The following is an 18229-nucleotide window of genomic DNA, read 5'->3' on the forward strand; positions in this document are numbered from 1 at the left end:
ATTTTTTGGATGGGAGTTACAGTATTTTGAGTTGTTTGGTGTCGCTGGTGATGTATTGTTGAGGTGGTAAGAAGTATTTGTTGGGTTTTTTTAAAGAAGGTTTATTGTAGATAGTTTTAGATAGTTGTGGTGGGTTGCTTGATTGTTTTATGTTTTTTAGCCTTTTTGTAGTTATTTGAAATATGTTAGAGTTTTTTGGGTTTATTGAAATACTTGATTTTGAGGAAGTTCCTGTTTAGAATGTATGAATTTTTCTTGGCTTAAAATAAAAAATTTATATTCTAGTTATAGTGAGGATTATTTTTTTTTCTTTTCTTACTGCTATATTTTGTGATATTTGTGTTAGGTTAGTAGTAGGGATAGCTTTACTTTTATACGTTGAAACGAGGGTAGTGCGTACTGGTGTTCATAAAGGTTTAATATTTTTATGGTTCTGATGTGTTAGGTTAATGAATTTATAACGTTTACAAGACTTTTTTTTGTTTTTATTTCAATACAGGCAGGGTTTTCTTAGTTTTCAGGATTTGTTTGGCATAGATTTTAGAGGCGTTATTGAGGGGATAGGACAGGGTGTCTCTGTTAATCTATTTGGCAATTTGGATACTGGGTAAATAAAATTAATATTTTGGTAGAATTTTGGGGTTTTGTTAGTTTAATTATTTATGAATTTGTGTGCCTGCAGCTGTAGTGTCTCTGCTGCAAGTCTCAGTATCCATTCATGTTTGTGTGCGTTAGGCAGTCCACTCGTGTACCAGCGAGTCCCCCCTGCAAGCGGCCGCAGAGCCGCTCCTTCGCTCTCCTGGGAATTCGGGGAGCGGCACACGGCTCTGCGACGAAGCCTTGATCTTTGTCACTTGGAGGTGACACCAGGGAGCCTCAGGAGCGGCCGAGGAGTTGCTGTAAGTGGGGGAACTACTAGTGAGGGGGACCAGGGTCCACTCGAGTTTTGGGAACGCCGCCTCACCTCGCCTGCTCTTCAGCCAGGCAGACCCTGCCAGGAGGGCGTGGGCGAAGCGTGCGGCCCGAGGAGCCCGGCGTTCTCAAGAGAATAATGGTGAGCAGCAGAATTGCTGAGTTGTGGCTGCTGTGCGGCTGAGATCGTGCAGTGATGTTTGGTGTTCTCGATTGTAGCTGAGCACGGGACCACAGCCCAGTGACCATAGGACATTCCCCGCAGGCGAGGCAGCCTCCATTGCCAGGCGACGTGGATTCTCATCCCCAGATGCCAGAGAGATAAGTGGAGGGCTAAGGCCCGCAGAGGGGGTGAAAGCGGGGTGCTGGGAGGGCCTTTAGGATCAGGTTTGGGGGCAGGGATGTGCAAGAAGTGTCCCCTTAGGCCAGCTAAAGGGAAAGTGTCTGTTTTGATCACAGTGCTGAGGTGCTCAGGGCAGAGCAGTTCTGGTGTGTGTCCTGTCACTTGTCTCTGGTGCACTCTGTGTTCTTTGGGTCTCTCGGTCCTTTCTTCTCCTCAAAAGCTCTCTCTGCCTGTCCTGTGTCACGGGTGTCTGCACGTATTTGTCCCACAACTGCTCTGCCCTGCTGCATAGCCTGTAATAGCACAAGTCCTGGGGACTTGAAATTTGTCATTTGCAGGGTGTAGTTGGGCTCTAGATTGTATGGGGAGATTGACATAACATGTTTGGTGATGCTAAGTTGTCCTGCAGCCATTTGATACTAGTCCTAACTTCCTTTCAGATGCTGACAACTCCAATCAGTGGCAGAGAGCCCCCAGTCCTGAGTGAGGGTGTTGCCATGATCAGGTCAGTCATTGTTTGCATTTGCAGGGGCAGCCTAAAGGGTGACCGTGTTACAGCAGTGTTCTTTGCCTTTATTTTTAGGTGGTCCAGGCAGATAGCAGTAGTCAAGGCCAAGTGTGCCAGGTGAGCAGTGGACCAAAGCAGTTGTTTTTGCTCAGGTTTTAGTTTTTGGTGGAACTGTAAGCATCCACTGTTGTTTGTGTGCTTTAGGGAATCCACTCAGTGTACTCATACCTCTGTCTCCAACTGGCTGATGGACCGGGTTTCATGCACGTGTGGTCTTGCCAGAAGCATTACAGGACCCTGTGACAGAGCCTTCCAATTTTGCATTTCAAGGTCCCCTCCTGGTAACCCACAGGAATGGGCAAGGAGTTGTGGTGAGGCAGGGAAGAGGAGCGAGGGTACCCTCAAGTTGCAGCAATGCCATGTCACCTTGTCTGCCCTTAACCTAGGTGTGCCTTGAGATGACGGTGTCAGAATCCAAGCGCGCCTGAGGTGTGTGGCCCAAGACTTCTTGGGAGACGGTGAGTAGCAGAATTGTCAGGTTCTGGCCCATGTGCTGTTAAGGTAGTGCACTGACGTTTGGTTTTCTTTCTCTTGGCAGAGCAAGAGATAACAGCCTGGTGACAACTGGAACTTCCCAGACAGGCACGAGGCCTCGTTCTGCACCTGATGGGGATTTGCATCCCCAGATATGTGCAAGATAAGTGGAGACCTACAACCCACAGAGGGGATGGAAGAGGGGTGCCAGGTTGGGACTCCCCAGGAGGGGTTTTTGAGTCAGTTTTGGAGATGGGGATGTCCAAGAAGTGTCTCCTAAGGCCAGCTAAAGGGAAAGTGTCTGTTTTGATCACAGTGCTGAGGTGCTCAGGGCAGAGCAGTTCTGGTGTGTGTCCTGTCACTTGTCTCTGGTGCACTCTGTGTTCTTTGGGTCTCTCGGTCCTTTCTTCTCCTCAAAAGCTCTCTCTGCCTGTCCTGTGTCACGGGTGTCTGCACGTATTTGTCCCACAACTGCTCTGCCCTGCTGCATAGCCTGTAATAGCACAAGTCCTGGGGACTTGAAATTTGTCATTTGCAGGGTGTAGTTGGGCTCTAGATTGTATTAGGGGATTGCCTTAATATGTTTGGTGATGCTAAGTTGTCCTGCAGCCATTTGACACTAGTCCTAACTTCCTTTCAAGATGCTGACAACTCCAATCAGTGGCAGAGAGCCCCAGTCCTGGGTGAGGGTGTTGCCATGATCAGGTCAGTCATTGTTTGCATTTGCAGGGGCAGCCTAAAGGGTGACCGTGTTACAGCAGTGTTCTTTGCCTTTATTTTTAGGTGGTCCAGACAGATAGCAGCAGTCAAGGCCGAGTGTCCAAGGTGAGCAGTGGACAGGAACAGTTGGTTTTGCTCAGGTCTCAATTTTTGGTGCAATTCTAAGCATTTATTCTTGATTTTGTGCTTTAGGGAATCAACTCTGAGTGCGCATACCTCCGTTACCAACTGGCTGATGGACCAGGTTTCATGCCCTTGTGATCTCGCTGGAAGCATTACAGGACCCTCTGATGGAGCCTTCCAATCCTGCATGTCAAGGTCCCATCCTGGTAGCCCTGAGGGAATGGCCAAAGTGTTGCGGTGAGTCGGGGGGGAATGAGATTCCACTCGTGTTTCAGCAATGCCATGTTGCCTTGTCTCCACTTAACCTAGGTGTCCCCTGCGATGACGATGTCAGAATCCAAGCACGCCCAAAGTGTGAGGGCCAAGAACCCGGGCATTCTGAGGAGGATGGTGAGTAGCAGATTTACCAGGTTTTGGCCGATGTGCTGTTCAGATTGTGCACTGATGTTTAGTTTTCTTTCCCTTGGCAGACGAAGAGGTGACAGCTGGAACTTACCAGACAGGGAGATGGCGTTCTTCTGCACCCAACAGGGATTTGCATCCCCAGATATGTGCAAGATAAGTGGAGGGTTATGACCCACCGAGGGGCGTGATAAGCGAGGTGCCAGGTTGGGACTCCCCAGGAGGGGTTTTTCAGTCAGTTTGGAATTGGGGACGTCCAAGAAGTGTCTCCTTAGACCATCTAAAGGCGAAATGTGTCTGTTGTGACCTTAGTGCTGAGGCATGCAGGGCAGAGCAGTTCCGATGAGTGTCCTGTCACATGTCTCTGGTGCACTCTGTGTTGTTTGGGTCTCTCGGTCCTTGCAGATATTCTTCTCATCAAGAGCTCTCTCTCCCTGTCCTGTCCCCTGGTTTGTCACATCCTGTCCTGTGTCACAGGTGTCTGCACGTATTTGTCCCACAGCTGCTCTGCCCTGCTGCATAGCCTGTAATAACACAAGTCCTGGGGACTTGAAATTTGTCATTTGCAGGGTGTAGTTGGGCTCTAGATTGTATGGGGAGATTGACATAACATGTTTGGTGATGCTAAGTTGTCCTGCAGCCATTTGACACTAGTCCTAACTTCCTTTCACATGAAGACAGTTCGAATCTGTGGCAGAGAGCCCCAGTTCTGGAGGAGGGTTTTCCCATGATCAGGTCAGTCATTGTTTGCACTTGCAGGAGCAGCCTAAATGGTAACCGTGTTACAGCAGTGTTCTTTGCCTTTATTTTTAGGTGGTCCAGGCAGATAGCAGCAGTCAAGGCCAAGTGTGCCAGGTGAGCAGTGGACCAAAGCAGTTGTTTTTGCTCAGCTTTTGGTGGAACTGTAAGCATCCACTGTTGTTTGTGTGCTTTAGGGAATCCACTCAGTGTACTCATACCTCTGTCTCCAACTGGCTGATGGACCAGGTTTCATGCACGTGTGGTCTTGCCAGAAGCATTACAGGACCCTGTGACAGAGCCTTCCAATTTTGCATTTCAAGGTCCCCTCCTGGTAACCCACAGGAATGGGCAAGGAGTTGTGGTGAGGCAGGGAAGAGGAGCGAGGGTACCCTCAAGTTGCAGCAATGCCATGTCACCTTGTCTGCCCTTAACCTAGGTGTGCCTTGAGATGACGGTGTCAGAATCCAAGCGCGCCTGAGGTGTGTGGCCCAAGACTTCTTGGGAGATGGTGAGTAGCAGAATTGTCAGGTTCTGGCCCATGTGCTGTTAAGGTAGTGCACTGACGTTTGGTTTTCTTTCTCTTGGCAGAGCAAGAAATAACAGCCTGGTGACAACTGGAACTTCCCAGACAGGCACGAGGCCTCGTTCTGCCCCTGATGGGGATTTGCATCCCCAGATATGTGCAAGATAAGTGGAGAGCTACAACCCACAGAGGGGATGGAAGAGGGGTGCCAGGTTGGGACTCCCCAGGAGGGGTTTTTGAGTCAGTTTTGGAGATGGGGATGTCCAAGAAGTGTCTCCTAAGGCCAGCTAAAGGGAAAGTGTCTGTTTTGATCACAGTGCTGAGGTGCTCAGGGCAGAGCAGTTCTGGTGTGTGTCCTGTCACTTGTCTCTGGTGCACTCTGTGTTCTTTGGGTCTCTCGGTCCTTTCTTCTCCTCAAAAGCTCTCTCTGCCTGTCCTGTGTCACGGGTGTCTGCACGTATTTGTCCCACAACTGCTCTGCCCTGCTGCATAGCCTGTAATAGCACAAGTCCTGGGGACTTGAAATTTGTCATTTGCAGGGTGTAGTTGGGCTCTAGATTGTATGGGGAGATTGACATAACATGTTTGGTGCTGTTAAGTTGTCCTGCAGCCATTTGACACTAGTCCTAACTTCCTTTCAGATACAGACAGTTCAGGTCAGTGGCAGAGAGCCCCAGTCCTGGGGTGAGGGTGTTGCCATGATCAGGTCAGTCATTGTTTGCGTTTGCAGGGGAAGCCTAAAGGGTGACTGTGTTACAGCAGTGTTCTTTGCCTTTATTTTTAGGAGGTCCAGGCAGGTAGCAGCAGTCAAGGCCCTGTGTGCCAGGTGAGCAGTGGACAGAAGCAGTTGTTCTTGCTCAGGTTTCAGGTTTTGGTGCAATTGTAAGCATCCATTGTTGTTTGTGTGCTTTAGGGAATCCACTCAGAGTATGCCAAGCCCCTGTCACCAACAGCTGATGGCCTGGATTTCCTGTGCTTGTGAGCTCTCAGGAAGTATTGCAGGACTCTGTGATGAAGCCTTGAAATTTTGTATTTCAAGATTGCATCAGAGTTGCCTTTGGCAATGGCTGAGGAGTTGCGGTGAGTCGCCGAGGTAGGGAGGGGGAGCCAAGGTCCACTCGTGTTTCAGCAATGCCGAGTCTCTTTGTCTCTTCTTAACCCAGGCAGACCCTGCGATGACGGTGGCAGCCTCTGAGCCTGGCCAAAGTGTGCGGCCCGAGCGTTCTCAGGAGAACGGTGAGTAGCAGGATTGCTGGGTTTTGTCCATTGTGCAGCTAAGATCATGCAGTGATGTTTGGTGTTCTCGATTGTAGCTGAGCACGGGACCACAGCCCGGTGACCATAGGACATTCCCCGCAGGCGAGGCAGCCTCCATTGCCAGGCGACGTGGATTCTCATCCCCAGATGCCAGAGAGATTAGTGGAGGGCTAAGGCCCGCAAGGGGGTGAAAGCGGGGTGCTGGGAGGGCCTTTAGGATCAGGTTTGGGGGCAGGGATGTGCAAGAAGTGTCCCCTTAGGCCAGCTAAAGGGAAAGTGTCTGTTTTGATCACAGTGCTGAGGTGCTCAGGGCAGAGCAGTTCTGGTGTGTGTCCTGTCACTTGTCTCTGGTGCACTCTGTGTTCTTTGGGTCTCTCAGCTCTTTCTTCTCCTCAAAAGCTCTCTCTCCCTGTCCTGTGTCACGGGTGTCTGCACGTATTTGTCCCACAACTGCTCTGCCCTGCTGCATAGCCTGTAATAGCACAAGTCCTGGGGACTTGAAATTTGTCATTTGCAGGGTGTAGTTGGGCTCTAGATTGTATGGGGAGATTGACATAACATGTTTGGTGATGCTAAGTTGTCTTGCAGCCGTTTGACACTAGTCCTAACTTCCTTTCAGATGCTGACAACTCCAATCAGTGGCAGAGAGTCCCAGTCCTGGGGGCGGGTTTTCTTGTATCTTGTATCTCTGTCGGCTTACATTGTATGCACTTATGTTGCACCTACCTGTGTCGGCTTCTATTGTATGTGTGTATGTTGCGCCTACCTATGTTGTCTTATATTGTTTGTGCTTATACTGTATGTACCTACGTTGCCTTATGTTGTTTGTGCTTATACTGTATGTACCTACGATGGCTTATGTTGTATGCACCTCTGTTGTGGCAATTGCGATTGGAGCTGCCTTGCCCGGGCACGTAGTCACGCTCAGGTAGAGCAGTTATAAAGCTTTGCCGTTCATCTGTTCTCTACGGGGTTTGGGGTACAACACTGATGGGCCCAGAGTTGGTATAGCTCCTAGCTCTCAGATAGTCAGTCACTGACCGCCTCCCCTTGTCTCGTAGGTCCCCGGGTCCCTACAGAATTTCCTGGAATCTACCATTTGACATGGAGGTCCTGCGGTCAGAAGAAGCGTTTAAGCATATTCTTCAGTGCAGCGTTTCACGTAAGGGTGGCAGCCAGCGTGTCAGCAGAAGAATGTGTGAGAGTGTGACTGTCTGTGTCTGTCTGTGAGAGTTTGTGTGTGCTTGTGTCTGCAGCTGTGTGTGTGTGTGTGTGTGTGTGTGGAGCAGTTCCAACCTTGTGTGTATGGCCTTTGCCTTTCAGGGGGGGTTTTCATCAGGCAGGAGGATTTTTTGGGAGTCTCTGGAGCGAGTTGCCGTGAATGTGAGTTTGTGCGTAACGCGAAGGGGGCGTGCACGTCGGCGGAGCGTTTTGCGCCGTTTTTGTTCCGGGTGCGTCATAACAATAAAAGCGTTGTGGACTTTTCTGAAATGGAGACACGGTTATATTGTGTCAATATGTATTTTCCTTGTAATACATTATATTGTTCTGTCTTTGCAGTTGTTCCTGTATTTTGATGTATTTTGCTATATGTAAATTGGACTTGTACTTGTGTGCCTAGGTATGATGTATTCTTTGTTGTATTTGTCTCTGTACTTGCATTTGTATGCATTGTTTCCCTGTGTATTGCTGAAGTTTAAATTAAGGGAATAAAGATTAATCAGCCCTAATAATGATGCCTCTTACCCTCTGTCCTGCCCACCATTCATCTCCTGTCTTTCTTTGGTGTGGTTGAGTCGTATCATTCTCACCCTTTTTCTCCCTTTGCCTCTTACTTTCCTCTTTAGTCTATTCCTCACTTTATCCTTCCGTGTGTAACTCTTTGTCTCTGGCTGTGTTTTCCTTTGTTTCCATTTCTAAGACATCTCTATGTTTCTCTAACCCTATTTCCTTCTCACCCTGTCTATTTTCTTCCATTCCTCTACATGTATTTCCCCATGTCTCTTTGTCTCTTTCAATCTAGGTTTCACTATGTTTTCTTCTTTTTTTTCTCTTTGTCAGCCTTTGTCTTTCTAACACTTGCTATCATTGTCTTTGTCTCTGACCCTTTTTCCTTTTCTGTCCAACTTTAACTTTTTTGTCTAACTCTCTATTTCTTTCTCTCTTGAACCCTACCTTGTGTTCAGTCTCTCCATTTGTTTTCCTGTAGGTTTTCAGCTCTATTTCTTCTTTTTCTTGTCTCTCTATTTGCTTTTCTCTTTCATTTCAAGTGCTTCCTTTTCTGATTGTCTTTCACTCTTTTTCTCTTTACCCCACCTTTCTTTCCTCTTTCTCTGCCTTTCTCTTTCTAATCTGACTTTTTTGGTTTTTCTTTTTATCTCTGACTCTTATTTTTCTTGCTTTGTTTTCTTCTTACTCTCTCCTCTTCCTTTTCTTCTCAGTCTTTCTTCTTCTCACTCTCTCCTCTTCCTTTTCTTCTCAGTCTTTCTTCTTCTCACTCTCTCCTCTTCCTTTTCTTCTCAGTCTTTCTTCTTCTCACTCTCTCCTCTTCCTTTTCTTCTCAGTTTTTCTTCTCACTCTCTCCTCTTTCTTCTCACTCTCTCCTCTTTCTTCTCACTCTCTCCTCTTTCTTCTCACTCTCTCCTCTTTTTCTTCCTCTTACGCTCTCCTCCTCCCTCTCTCCTCTTACTCTTCCTCTTACGCTCTCCTCCTCACTCTCTCCTCTTTTTCTTCCTCTTACGCTCTCCTCCTCACTCTCTCCTCTTTTTCTTCCTCTTAGGCTAAATACTTGTATCAAACATTTTAAACAGCTCTTTTATACAGAAGTGAATACATTAAAAGAGAAAGGGAAAGAAAATAACTGGTAATATATTTCAAAAGTCAAACCAGTATTTAATTTCTGCATCAAGTATTGCAATCAAAGACACCTAAAAGATTCACCTTTCCATAAAATCAAGGTTTTAGTTATTGAGATGGTGGTTTACTTATTTAGGTGGTTGTTTTTTGTCCTTCTAACAGCTTGTATTTTTAACTGTTTAGTCCATCAGCAGACAGACACCCTGTCCATCTTAACAGGCCATAAAAATAGTGCAGGTGATGACATTGGTTAGCAACCTTTTCTTCATCATCATCATCATCATCTCACATTAACCTAGAGAGACGAAAGGCACAAGGAATTCAAATTATTAGCTTTGAGAACTGAAATAAAAATCTTCTTTCTACAATTAGCCTACATATAGTGGCATTAGAAATACCACTTTAAGTTCTGAAAGTACCGGAAGGAATTTATACCCAAAGGATCCTAATTCTTTGGTAAGTCAAAGCTGCCATTTGTACCTGTGAACACTATCACTTGGAGAAAATGCAACACTTAGGAAGAGTTTTAATTGTTTTTTTCATTACTTGACTGTGTCATTTTTTCTGAAGTTTTTACAGCTTCTTGCATTCAAATGAAGGAAGATTAAGGCTGGATGGTTAAGGTTGTAATGCAGCATTTCAAAGTAATATTTGTGAAGATGTACTAGAAACTGCATTGCTTAGAAACCTATTATTTCAGTAATCCTTTCTCAGAACTTCACAAAGGTCCTCTTATTGTGTCTCTGATAAATAAAATGTGATTTCTATTTAGAAAGAATTAAGGTAGTGAAGACTAACTAGAGAAGAACATGCAACCTTATAGATACTGAGGCAAAAAATAAAGCAAAATGGTTAGTTGCTGGTTCCAACTGGTATTTTTAAGTCTGTATGGCTAAGCATCTCTATCTTAAATTTGTGATCTTTCTGCAATTTTGTATTTATGGGGCTTATGCCTGTTCAGAGTAATTAGTGTCATTTACATTAGAACAAATACTGAAATACAAAAAATGAAAAGTTATTGGCAAATGGGATACAGAGTAGCAAATCTGGAAATTAGACGCTGCTGATATTTATCTGTAATGAAATTTGGCATAGGACCAGCAATAGCCAGAAGTAGGTAGAATATCCTGTGATACAGCATCTGAAATTCATCAAAACCCCCCCTCCAAATTACCTTTGGTATTGTAAAAGTTTCCATTCTTTTTATTATTTGTACTTTATTAGAGGCATCTTGTCAGTACTACTTTTTCTTAGCCTTATCCGGAGATGCTTTCTTATGTCTGACTCCTGAAAGTCTCTGTGCAGAACCAGAGTTCTGCAGAGCTTTTCCCCCTGTATTCCTTCCCTTTTCTGTCTTCCCAAAAGCTTTTGGGATTATGGCTTTTACACCATAATTTACTTAATTGCCTTTTCGTGTCAGAGAATTCTTATGCATATAACATCTCATTTTTAACTACCTGCTTGGTATTGCTACAACATCAAAGAACTTATAAAATTATTCTTTGTTCTCTTATTAGATTTTTTGCTTTGTCCTTACAGAATCTTCTCTGATAAATAGAAGTGGTAGTGCTTTTTATTTACTGCCTTAATTTCCTGCAATAAAAAAACACTCTATGTTCATTAATCATTCAACGACAAAGGGTATTCTGTATTGGAGCCAAAATTGTATAAGTTTCTAAGCAACTACAGCATTTTGCTTTATTTTCTTAAATCTGTTTCAGAGCTTTGATCAAATTGCACTCTCCAATTGTTTTCCAAAGGGTGTAATAAGAGAAAAAAATAACCATTTTTATAACGAAATTTCAAGCCAATAAAATCCTTAAAGGAAATTTGATTCTGTAAATGAGGACTAGGAAGAGGAAGGTCATAAGAAGTTACATCATCTGAGTTTAACCATCCCCTTAGCACACTGATCTAAAACAGGAAAAGCGTATGAAAAACTGCAGAGGTGTCTTCTGAGAAGGTATATGCACATTTCACATACTTCTTGTTCTGTATCTTTCTTCTAAACAGTGATTAAAGCAGCTCCCAGTACAGATCTGTAACAAATTCATGAGCAAATCTGATAAGACGTGTCTTTGAGTAAACTGTGAACCTAACCTGACAACTAAGATAACTAGTTTGTCAGTTGATCTAACCGCACCATTCTTTTCTCCTGTATCTGGTTTCTTTTCTTCAGAATTAACCCAGTACTTTCTCCCCCATCGTGCTTTACAAACAACCTCCCTATCTGCTTTTTGTGCCCTATGAAGCCAAGAGGAGCAGTGATGCACAGGAACACTGAAACTCCAATGTCTGGTCAACTAAATCTGGATGATGCTCTTTAGGAGCAGCAGAATGATTTTCTAACTGCAAAAACTGTTATAATACCACTTATTTAAACTTGATTTCCTGTTCACTTGTGAATTGATTATTTGACCTTAAATTGTTATGGTTTTTTTGACCATAAAGCCAGTTCTGATTTGCTGAGTTGATGCCGTAGAAAATACTTATATTTACATGGTTCAGCTGTTCGCAGGTAAAGTTGCATGATTCAATAGCCACTGGACATGCTGAGTTCTGACTGGCGTGTTAAAATTTTTCTAATATGTGGGAACTCAAAATGTCTCTCAGACATTTTTAGAGGTTCCAGGCCTTGGTCAGAGGCATTCTAGACCCTGGCAGACAGCTGAAAAACAGCTGTGATTTTGAGTTTGAGCCATGGAATGAATTGCCAACTTTGGAGGTGGAACAAGCAATCACAAAAGGTTAGATAGTATAGTAAAAGTAGTTACAAAGTAGAGGGGAAATTTTTTTAGTATTGTACAGGGGGGTTTTAACGCATGTACATGGGGGTCAGAAGTTCTAAGATGGAGGAAAGTGGGCTGATCCTGTTCTTCCTCCTTCTTTTTCCTTACCTCCATGTTCTTGGTGATGTTGGCACTCACAGATTGGTTTATAGTAGAAAAACACTTGGCAACGTAGGTAGTAGGTATTGGGGAATAATTATAAACGTGTTATACGTAATATATCTTATAAAAGATAGCAGCAGCCCTGGGCGGAGAGGGAGACGAAGAAGGCAGCAGATCGAGAGGATGTCAGGGGCTGTGTGTGCCTCTACCCAGGCCGCTGATCAAACAGCCGCAGTCCAAGAACATAATCTGTTAGATAACTAGCGATAAACTGCCTTGAGACCGAACAGCTAAAGCCTGCGGAGTTTTTCTTTGGAAGCACGGGTGGGAGGAGGAATTTCACCACCACATGAGACCCCAGAGCAAGGCCGGGGTTCTCACAGTAATAAAGATGCACCCTTTGTTTATCCACCTTTGTCATTTATACATCCAGCTGTGAAGCTCTCCAGCTTTGCAGTGCTGTTTACTAGGACAATTGAATACCATAACTTCCCAAATTTGGTGTACGTGACCAATCAATATGCAGATTTTATAGCCATAATTTCACACACAGATAATTTGTTAATTGGGCTGCATGCTAAGCTGAGGAAAGCAACACAGCAAATAGTTTTTGCTTTTTGATAGTTTCTGCCATGTCGAGCTCTCATTCTGTCCATTGGTAATGATTGTACCTCTCATGGGAGGAAATCTGACGGACAAACATACAAAACAATCCACTATTTGGCATAGAGGGAACTAACAACAATAGCCGAAGTTTAATATTTTGCTTCCTTTGTCACCTAAGGGTGTGGAAGGTATTCTAGTTCATTGAGTTTATATTCTGTCACTGATCTTTAGCTGAGGGACACAAAGATATATGTGTTATGCGTGTTTGCATATTTATGTGTTTATATATGCATGTAGATATAGACATATAAAAACACATAAATACACACAGGTGGGGGTGTATGTATATGTATGTATTTATATATATATGCCTGAGGTCATATGTGTGTGGGATTCAGTTTGTGTTCTGTTAAACCCAGCCCTCTGTGTGTGTGTGTGTTTGCACCTCGTCCACAGGAGCTGGTTACAGTCCTGGCTATTGAACTGTTGTTGTTTTCAAGCTGTAATTTATTTGGTAATGATATACAATGTTTCACAGTGATAAGGAGTCAATAATGAATATGTTATGCTTTAACATCATAAAGACATCCTTAGGAAAAAGTCCCTGTCTTTCTCCAACAGTGATCCATATGGTGTGCTACTAAAAGGAGAAGATCTCTGAGTGAACAAATGTGAAATAGTACAGACTTAATCTTTATTGCTCTTTTCCTATCAAGATAGCCTTTGTTGTCTGGCCTATGAAGACACTGCAAGACTACTCACTCATACAGCATTGTTTTATTGTTCACTTTTATTTTCTCTAAAGCAGACCGGGGTTGTTTTTTTCTTTTTCCTTTGCATATGTCTTAAGAAGTTGACCTTTAGCTTTACTAATGCAATTAATAGTTTTTGCTTCCTATCTCCTATAAATGATGTTGGTGAAATAGGTCACCTGATTTCATGTTCTAGTAGGTACAGTCAGAGAAAATTCTGGCTATGTAAATTATCATATTTAATTAGCATTATTTCTATCCTCTTTATTACACATTTTGCAATACTATTGATTGTTGGACCTAGAGTATCTTTTGTCCTCAAGCCACACACCTAGAAGTCACCTAAATCTTCATTTTTTCTGAGGATAATTCAGCTTGGAATATTTTTTTTTAAATCTAGATTAAGAGTAAATAATTTAAATGGAAGTTTTGACAGGACCACACGTATAAGGTTTTGAAGTATTTCAAGACTACGAAAAATTGCTACCCTGTCATCTGACTTTTTAGTCTTTATCTAAGACATAAACCACGTGTTTGTTTGATGTTTGATTTTTTGTCATAAAAGGAGTAGGTGCTTTATCAATAGACTTTATTTTAATCAATACTGCCTTGATTATTCCCTACATGAATCCAATTTTTATTTCTACTGTCTAGAGTGGGAAAATATGAGAAAGAGTTCCCCACATCAAATCCATCTGCATCATCTCAGAGGCTGCCTTCAGTAGCTTAAACATGACTAAACCCCTCCCACTGTTACACTGGAAAGAGTCTTGCTGACTCAAAACTTTAAAAAAACCTTGTAGTTTTCACTCCATTTAAATGTGTCACTTTTAATAGCAAAACAAGTAGAGAAATTCCAATGTGAACTCATTTTAGAGCAATGACCAAGTATTATGAATATTTGACTGCATTTAATCTTTCAGTTCCTTTTCTTATTGCATCCTTAATCCTACTCCTGAAGGGACTTGGATTTAAATACAGTAGAATTTCCAGTGTTGAGCAAATCTCTGGTTTCATACCTGAAGATCTCCTTAGTTCAAAAATCCACTTTGTAATTAATTTTATTTATGCTGTGCAACTCTGCTTTCCCAGATATTAAAAAACATATTGGCAAAGAATATGACATTATTTCTTGAATAAAATGACAGGAAGTAATGCAGCAAGATTTTCTGCCTTGAGAGTCACCTGACTTCTCCATTCAGTGACTTTATATTCCTATTCAGGGATTATTATACCTAAGAGATCCAGAGTATAGCCAAGAGAATAGTAATAGAGAAGTTCTAACTAATGCTGATTTTCTACTGTTTGTTACTATTTCCTCACCCATAAAAGGCACTTGTAATTAATTTTCTGTTCCCTAGGACCACCTGTAGAAGTAAACTTCACTATTGGTGATGAGATTTAAACACGAAGAAAAAAAGCTGGGTAAGTATGAAGTTGTTAAACTCGCTGTCACAAGACTGTATTGTTGAAGACTGTTACAGGGATGATGGGAGTCTGGGATAAGTTTAGCTATGAAAACTTAGTTCCATTTCATTAAGTAGGCTTAAAAGAAGACCCAAATTGGGTTGGTTTTTTGCTGTTGTTGTTGGGGTTTTTTTGGTATTTTGGTTTTTTTTTGGTGGTTTTTTTTTGGGTTTTTTTTTGTTTTTTTTTTTTTTAAACGGAATATTTTTGGAAAAAATATGAAGTAGTTATCTCTGACATTTCTATTGACAGGTTGCCAAGACATGTCTGGGGAATCGTAATGATTCAACATCTCGTTTGGAAGCAGCAGAAACAGAGACAAGCTTTCAGGTATTCTCTTCCAGAGTAATTTGTGGGGTTTTACTAAAAAGTCTCATGAGATTCAGTTACTTAAAGTATACTTACACATTCTTCACCAAGTTCTGTCTCAAAAGAGAAGACTACTTAATTCAGACTTTGTCTGTGTCTGATTGCAATTGACCTGTTCAAAATGATTTCTGGCTGGTAACAACTTGCAAACTATGAAATATTTGGAAAGCTGGTAGTCAAATGAATTAGTAGTCAAATTACTTAATTTGACAGTGTGATGTGTATAGCCCTGGAAGCAGGAGTAAGGAGAGTTATCCAAAATAATTAAATATTAAATACCTATGTGGTTGTTTTCATACATATATACATAAAATATGCAGTGATATGAAGCTGTATGTAGCATCAGACTTGTATGGTTTTGCACTGTGAAGGTTGTTAATGATGCTTTCTTAGAGATCAGGACCCTTTTCTAGGGACAATTCCATTGCCATGGAATTTTAACAGACTTTTTTATTTCTGTTTATGTATATATGTATTCTATACACCATGTTTTTACCTTTACAGAAGTTTCACAGCCCTCCATGGACTAAACCTGAAGATGAAAAATCACCTGAAAAAAAAGAGAAAAAATACGTAGAATCAGTTAGTACACCAGAATAAAAACTCTAAATGCTGCTAACCTACATTGAAAAATGCCAATCACTTCATGTTCTGCTAGCACAAAGGCATGAAATGTCCCAGGTTTCTAAAGCATGCGTTTTTCACTATTCTATGAATGTCTGTAAATTAGTCTATAACAGACCATTTAGTACCTTCCAGCAATAATCCAAAATTGATGTTTGAAGAAGTGCTTTGTAAAGCAGTCCAGTTTTTGAACTCTTGTTCTACCTTATCAGTAATTGTATACTATAAATTACCTGTTTTGTAAACAACAGTCATTCTCAAGTATGTTTCTCACTGTTTTATTTCATGTAATTTTGTGGCAGATTCGGTTCTAATATTAAGAGGCAGTCAATGTGGAGGGGGGGAAGATATCTGTGTAACCATATTTGAAGTACAATCCTTAAGTGCAACTGCAAAAAGACAACTGTGTGTGGGGGGGGGGGGGTCCATGTATGCTTACCTTTTAGTAATTCCATCTCAAATCTACTTACTTACACAATAAAATATGCTTATTGTGTTCTTTCTTTCCTCAGTGCTATCTTAACTAGTTCATTTTTGAACACTGAAAAGCTGACAGAATTGGATTTTAAGGGATGGAGATGGAGAGAATCATTACTTTAAGGATTCAAGCAAAAAAATGTGCAGGTGGTACTGAGTTACAGTGTCATAGCTTGGATGGCAGCCGTGGGAAGTCGGTTTCATCCCTTGTGTTTGTGCTGATCTCGACGGGATGGAATACACTTCCAAGGGGAAAGCCCTGTTTGGTCCACTACAGTTGGCCTTTGATCACTCCATCGGGGAGGATTGATTGGAATCAGCTCTGTCACTCATGGATTCTTTTCGTTTCTCCTTAGTCACACTCTATGACAAGAAAGCAGAAAAGAAAGGGAGAAGAGAGAATGTTTTTCTTTTTTGGGTGCATGTCATTGTTGGTCTAATTTAAGAATTCATATGCCATATCTTTTTGAGATGCAAATCTTTCAGGAATGGATGCAATGCTATCTATCCCTAGCAAGAAGTGTCTTAAGCATTTGTAACTTGTAAACTTCCACCTTTGTCTTAATGCACACCTCAGCACATTTTCAACTAGATTTGAAGTAGTTATAATAATTTACTTTGTCTTGCTTTGTATCAGTTTAAAAGCAAATAGACAAATCTTTTATTTGACTTAGTGATGCTCTGTCTTCAGTTTTAGCATTTAAGACTTTACCTCTCCTTCAACAGTCTCCTTCAATACCTCCTTGTCCTTGCTGGTGTGAAAAATGCATATTTTATGATTGGCTTTTCTCAAAGGCTATAATGAATATTATAAGTGTAATGTTAGAAAGTTATGCTGTGTTCATTTGCTTAAGTAGTGTGTTAAATACAGTTTTAGGTTCTAACATAATGTTAAAATAGAGACTATGTAGGTGGGGAAGTTTTTTTTTTAGGAATGAGATACTTACTTCAAAGAACACCTAAATCTTCCAAAGGAGAGGAATTTATGGCTTCTTATCAGAAGAAGCTAATTTCTTCAGGCCTTACTCGAAGACACCAAGGGATTAAAGGAAACAATTAACATACAACAAACAGAGTTTCTTGTTTAAAATAGAATGCATTCATAACCATAAAGGATATATAAATATGCAACAAGTATATTAGTTTAAGGGTGATTCCTTTATTCACAAGTCATGCTTTTTGTAGCTTAATGTCCGAGAACATCCGGACGTCCGTAATTCTTTACTTTTTTTATTGTCTTGTAATTGTCCTAACTCTAAGCTTTAGTACTCTAATGATATTATTATTTTTATAGCCATTTTATTATTATTAAACTTTTAAAATTTTAAAAACCAAGCGATTAGCGTTTTTTTTCACACTGGTATGAGTAATCTTTCACCCTGACATTTTGTATGTGCTCCTCTACTCAAAGATAGATAGTTGCAGTTTCTCTGCCTCGAGAAAACACAATTTTAAAAACTAAAAAACCTCATGAGCTGACCAAATGATGACAAAGTACGGCTTAAGACTATCCATGTGAAGAGTCAAAACACATGAAATCATGGCTACAAAGTTTATTTCTCTTGATTTCCTGATGCCCCTGGAATGATTTGGGTCTCAGGAGGCACCTGGGAGCCTCCGTTTGTGTCCTGGGCGGGGCCGTGGCTCTAAAAGGGGTAAAGGCTGGAGGAAGGGGGGTCCGGGGGGGAGAGGGAGCAGGGGCTGGGATCGGCGGTGCCCTGGGCATTTGCATCTGGGAGCGGCCGCCGGTTTCCCGATGGGAGCCCTGGAAACGGAGCTCGGAGTCCGTGAGAGATGCGAACGCTGCAGCTGGAGCGCTGAGAATGGAGGCTCTGCCGAGAATGTCGTCTGGTGAGTCTCCCGATGTCCCGTAGCTAATGCTGTGCTGGCACCGAGTCGCCTCATTGCTATTTAAACTCTCTTGAAAGACGCTGAAATTACAAACTGGACTACAACATGCGCGCGGGGAGCTTCGTGTCCCTAAGGAAATGCTTTAGGGATGTGCAGCTTCTGAGCTGCAGCAACAATCCCCGCTCCCACAGAAATCTGCTGGGCCGTGGTTCTAGGGCAAGGGTGCCAGAAATGTGGCACCTTCAGTGCCACCCTAACAGGGATTTCCCTGGG

The 18229-nt window shown here is 42.3% G+C and overlaps 1 long non-coding RNA gene across 4 annotated transcripts; it reads left to right on the plus strand.

The window, feature by feature from the left end:
• Positions 1 to 6967: 6967 nt before the first annotated feature.
• On the plus strand, positions 6968 to 17440 carry LOC144248685 (uncharacterized). Of its 4 annotated transcripts, none has more exons than XR_013342001.1 (5): positions 6968 to 7225; positions 14530 to 14593; positions 14888 to 14965; positions 15509 to 15685; positions 16141 to 17440. It is a non-coding gene; the product is annotated as an uncharacterized LOC144248685 (long non-coding RNA). The 4 variants fall into 4 exon arrangements; XR_013342003.1 differs by having other exon boundaries at positions 15509 to 15586; XR_013342000.1 differs by lacking the exon at positions 16141 to 17440 and having other exon boundaries at positions 15509 to 16139.
• The last annotated feature ends 789 nt before the right edge of the window (positions 17441 to 18229 follow it).

This window comes from Lonchura striata, unplaced genomic scaffold (genome assembly GCF_046129695.1).
Source record: "Lonchura striata isolate bLonStr1 unplaced genomic scaffold, bLonStr1.mat Scaffold_264, whole genome shotgun sequence".
NCBI classification, from domain to species: Eukaryota; Metazoa; Chordata; class Aves; order Passeriformes; family Estrildidae; genus Lonchura; species Lonchura striata.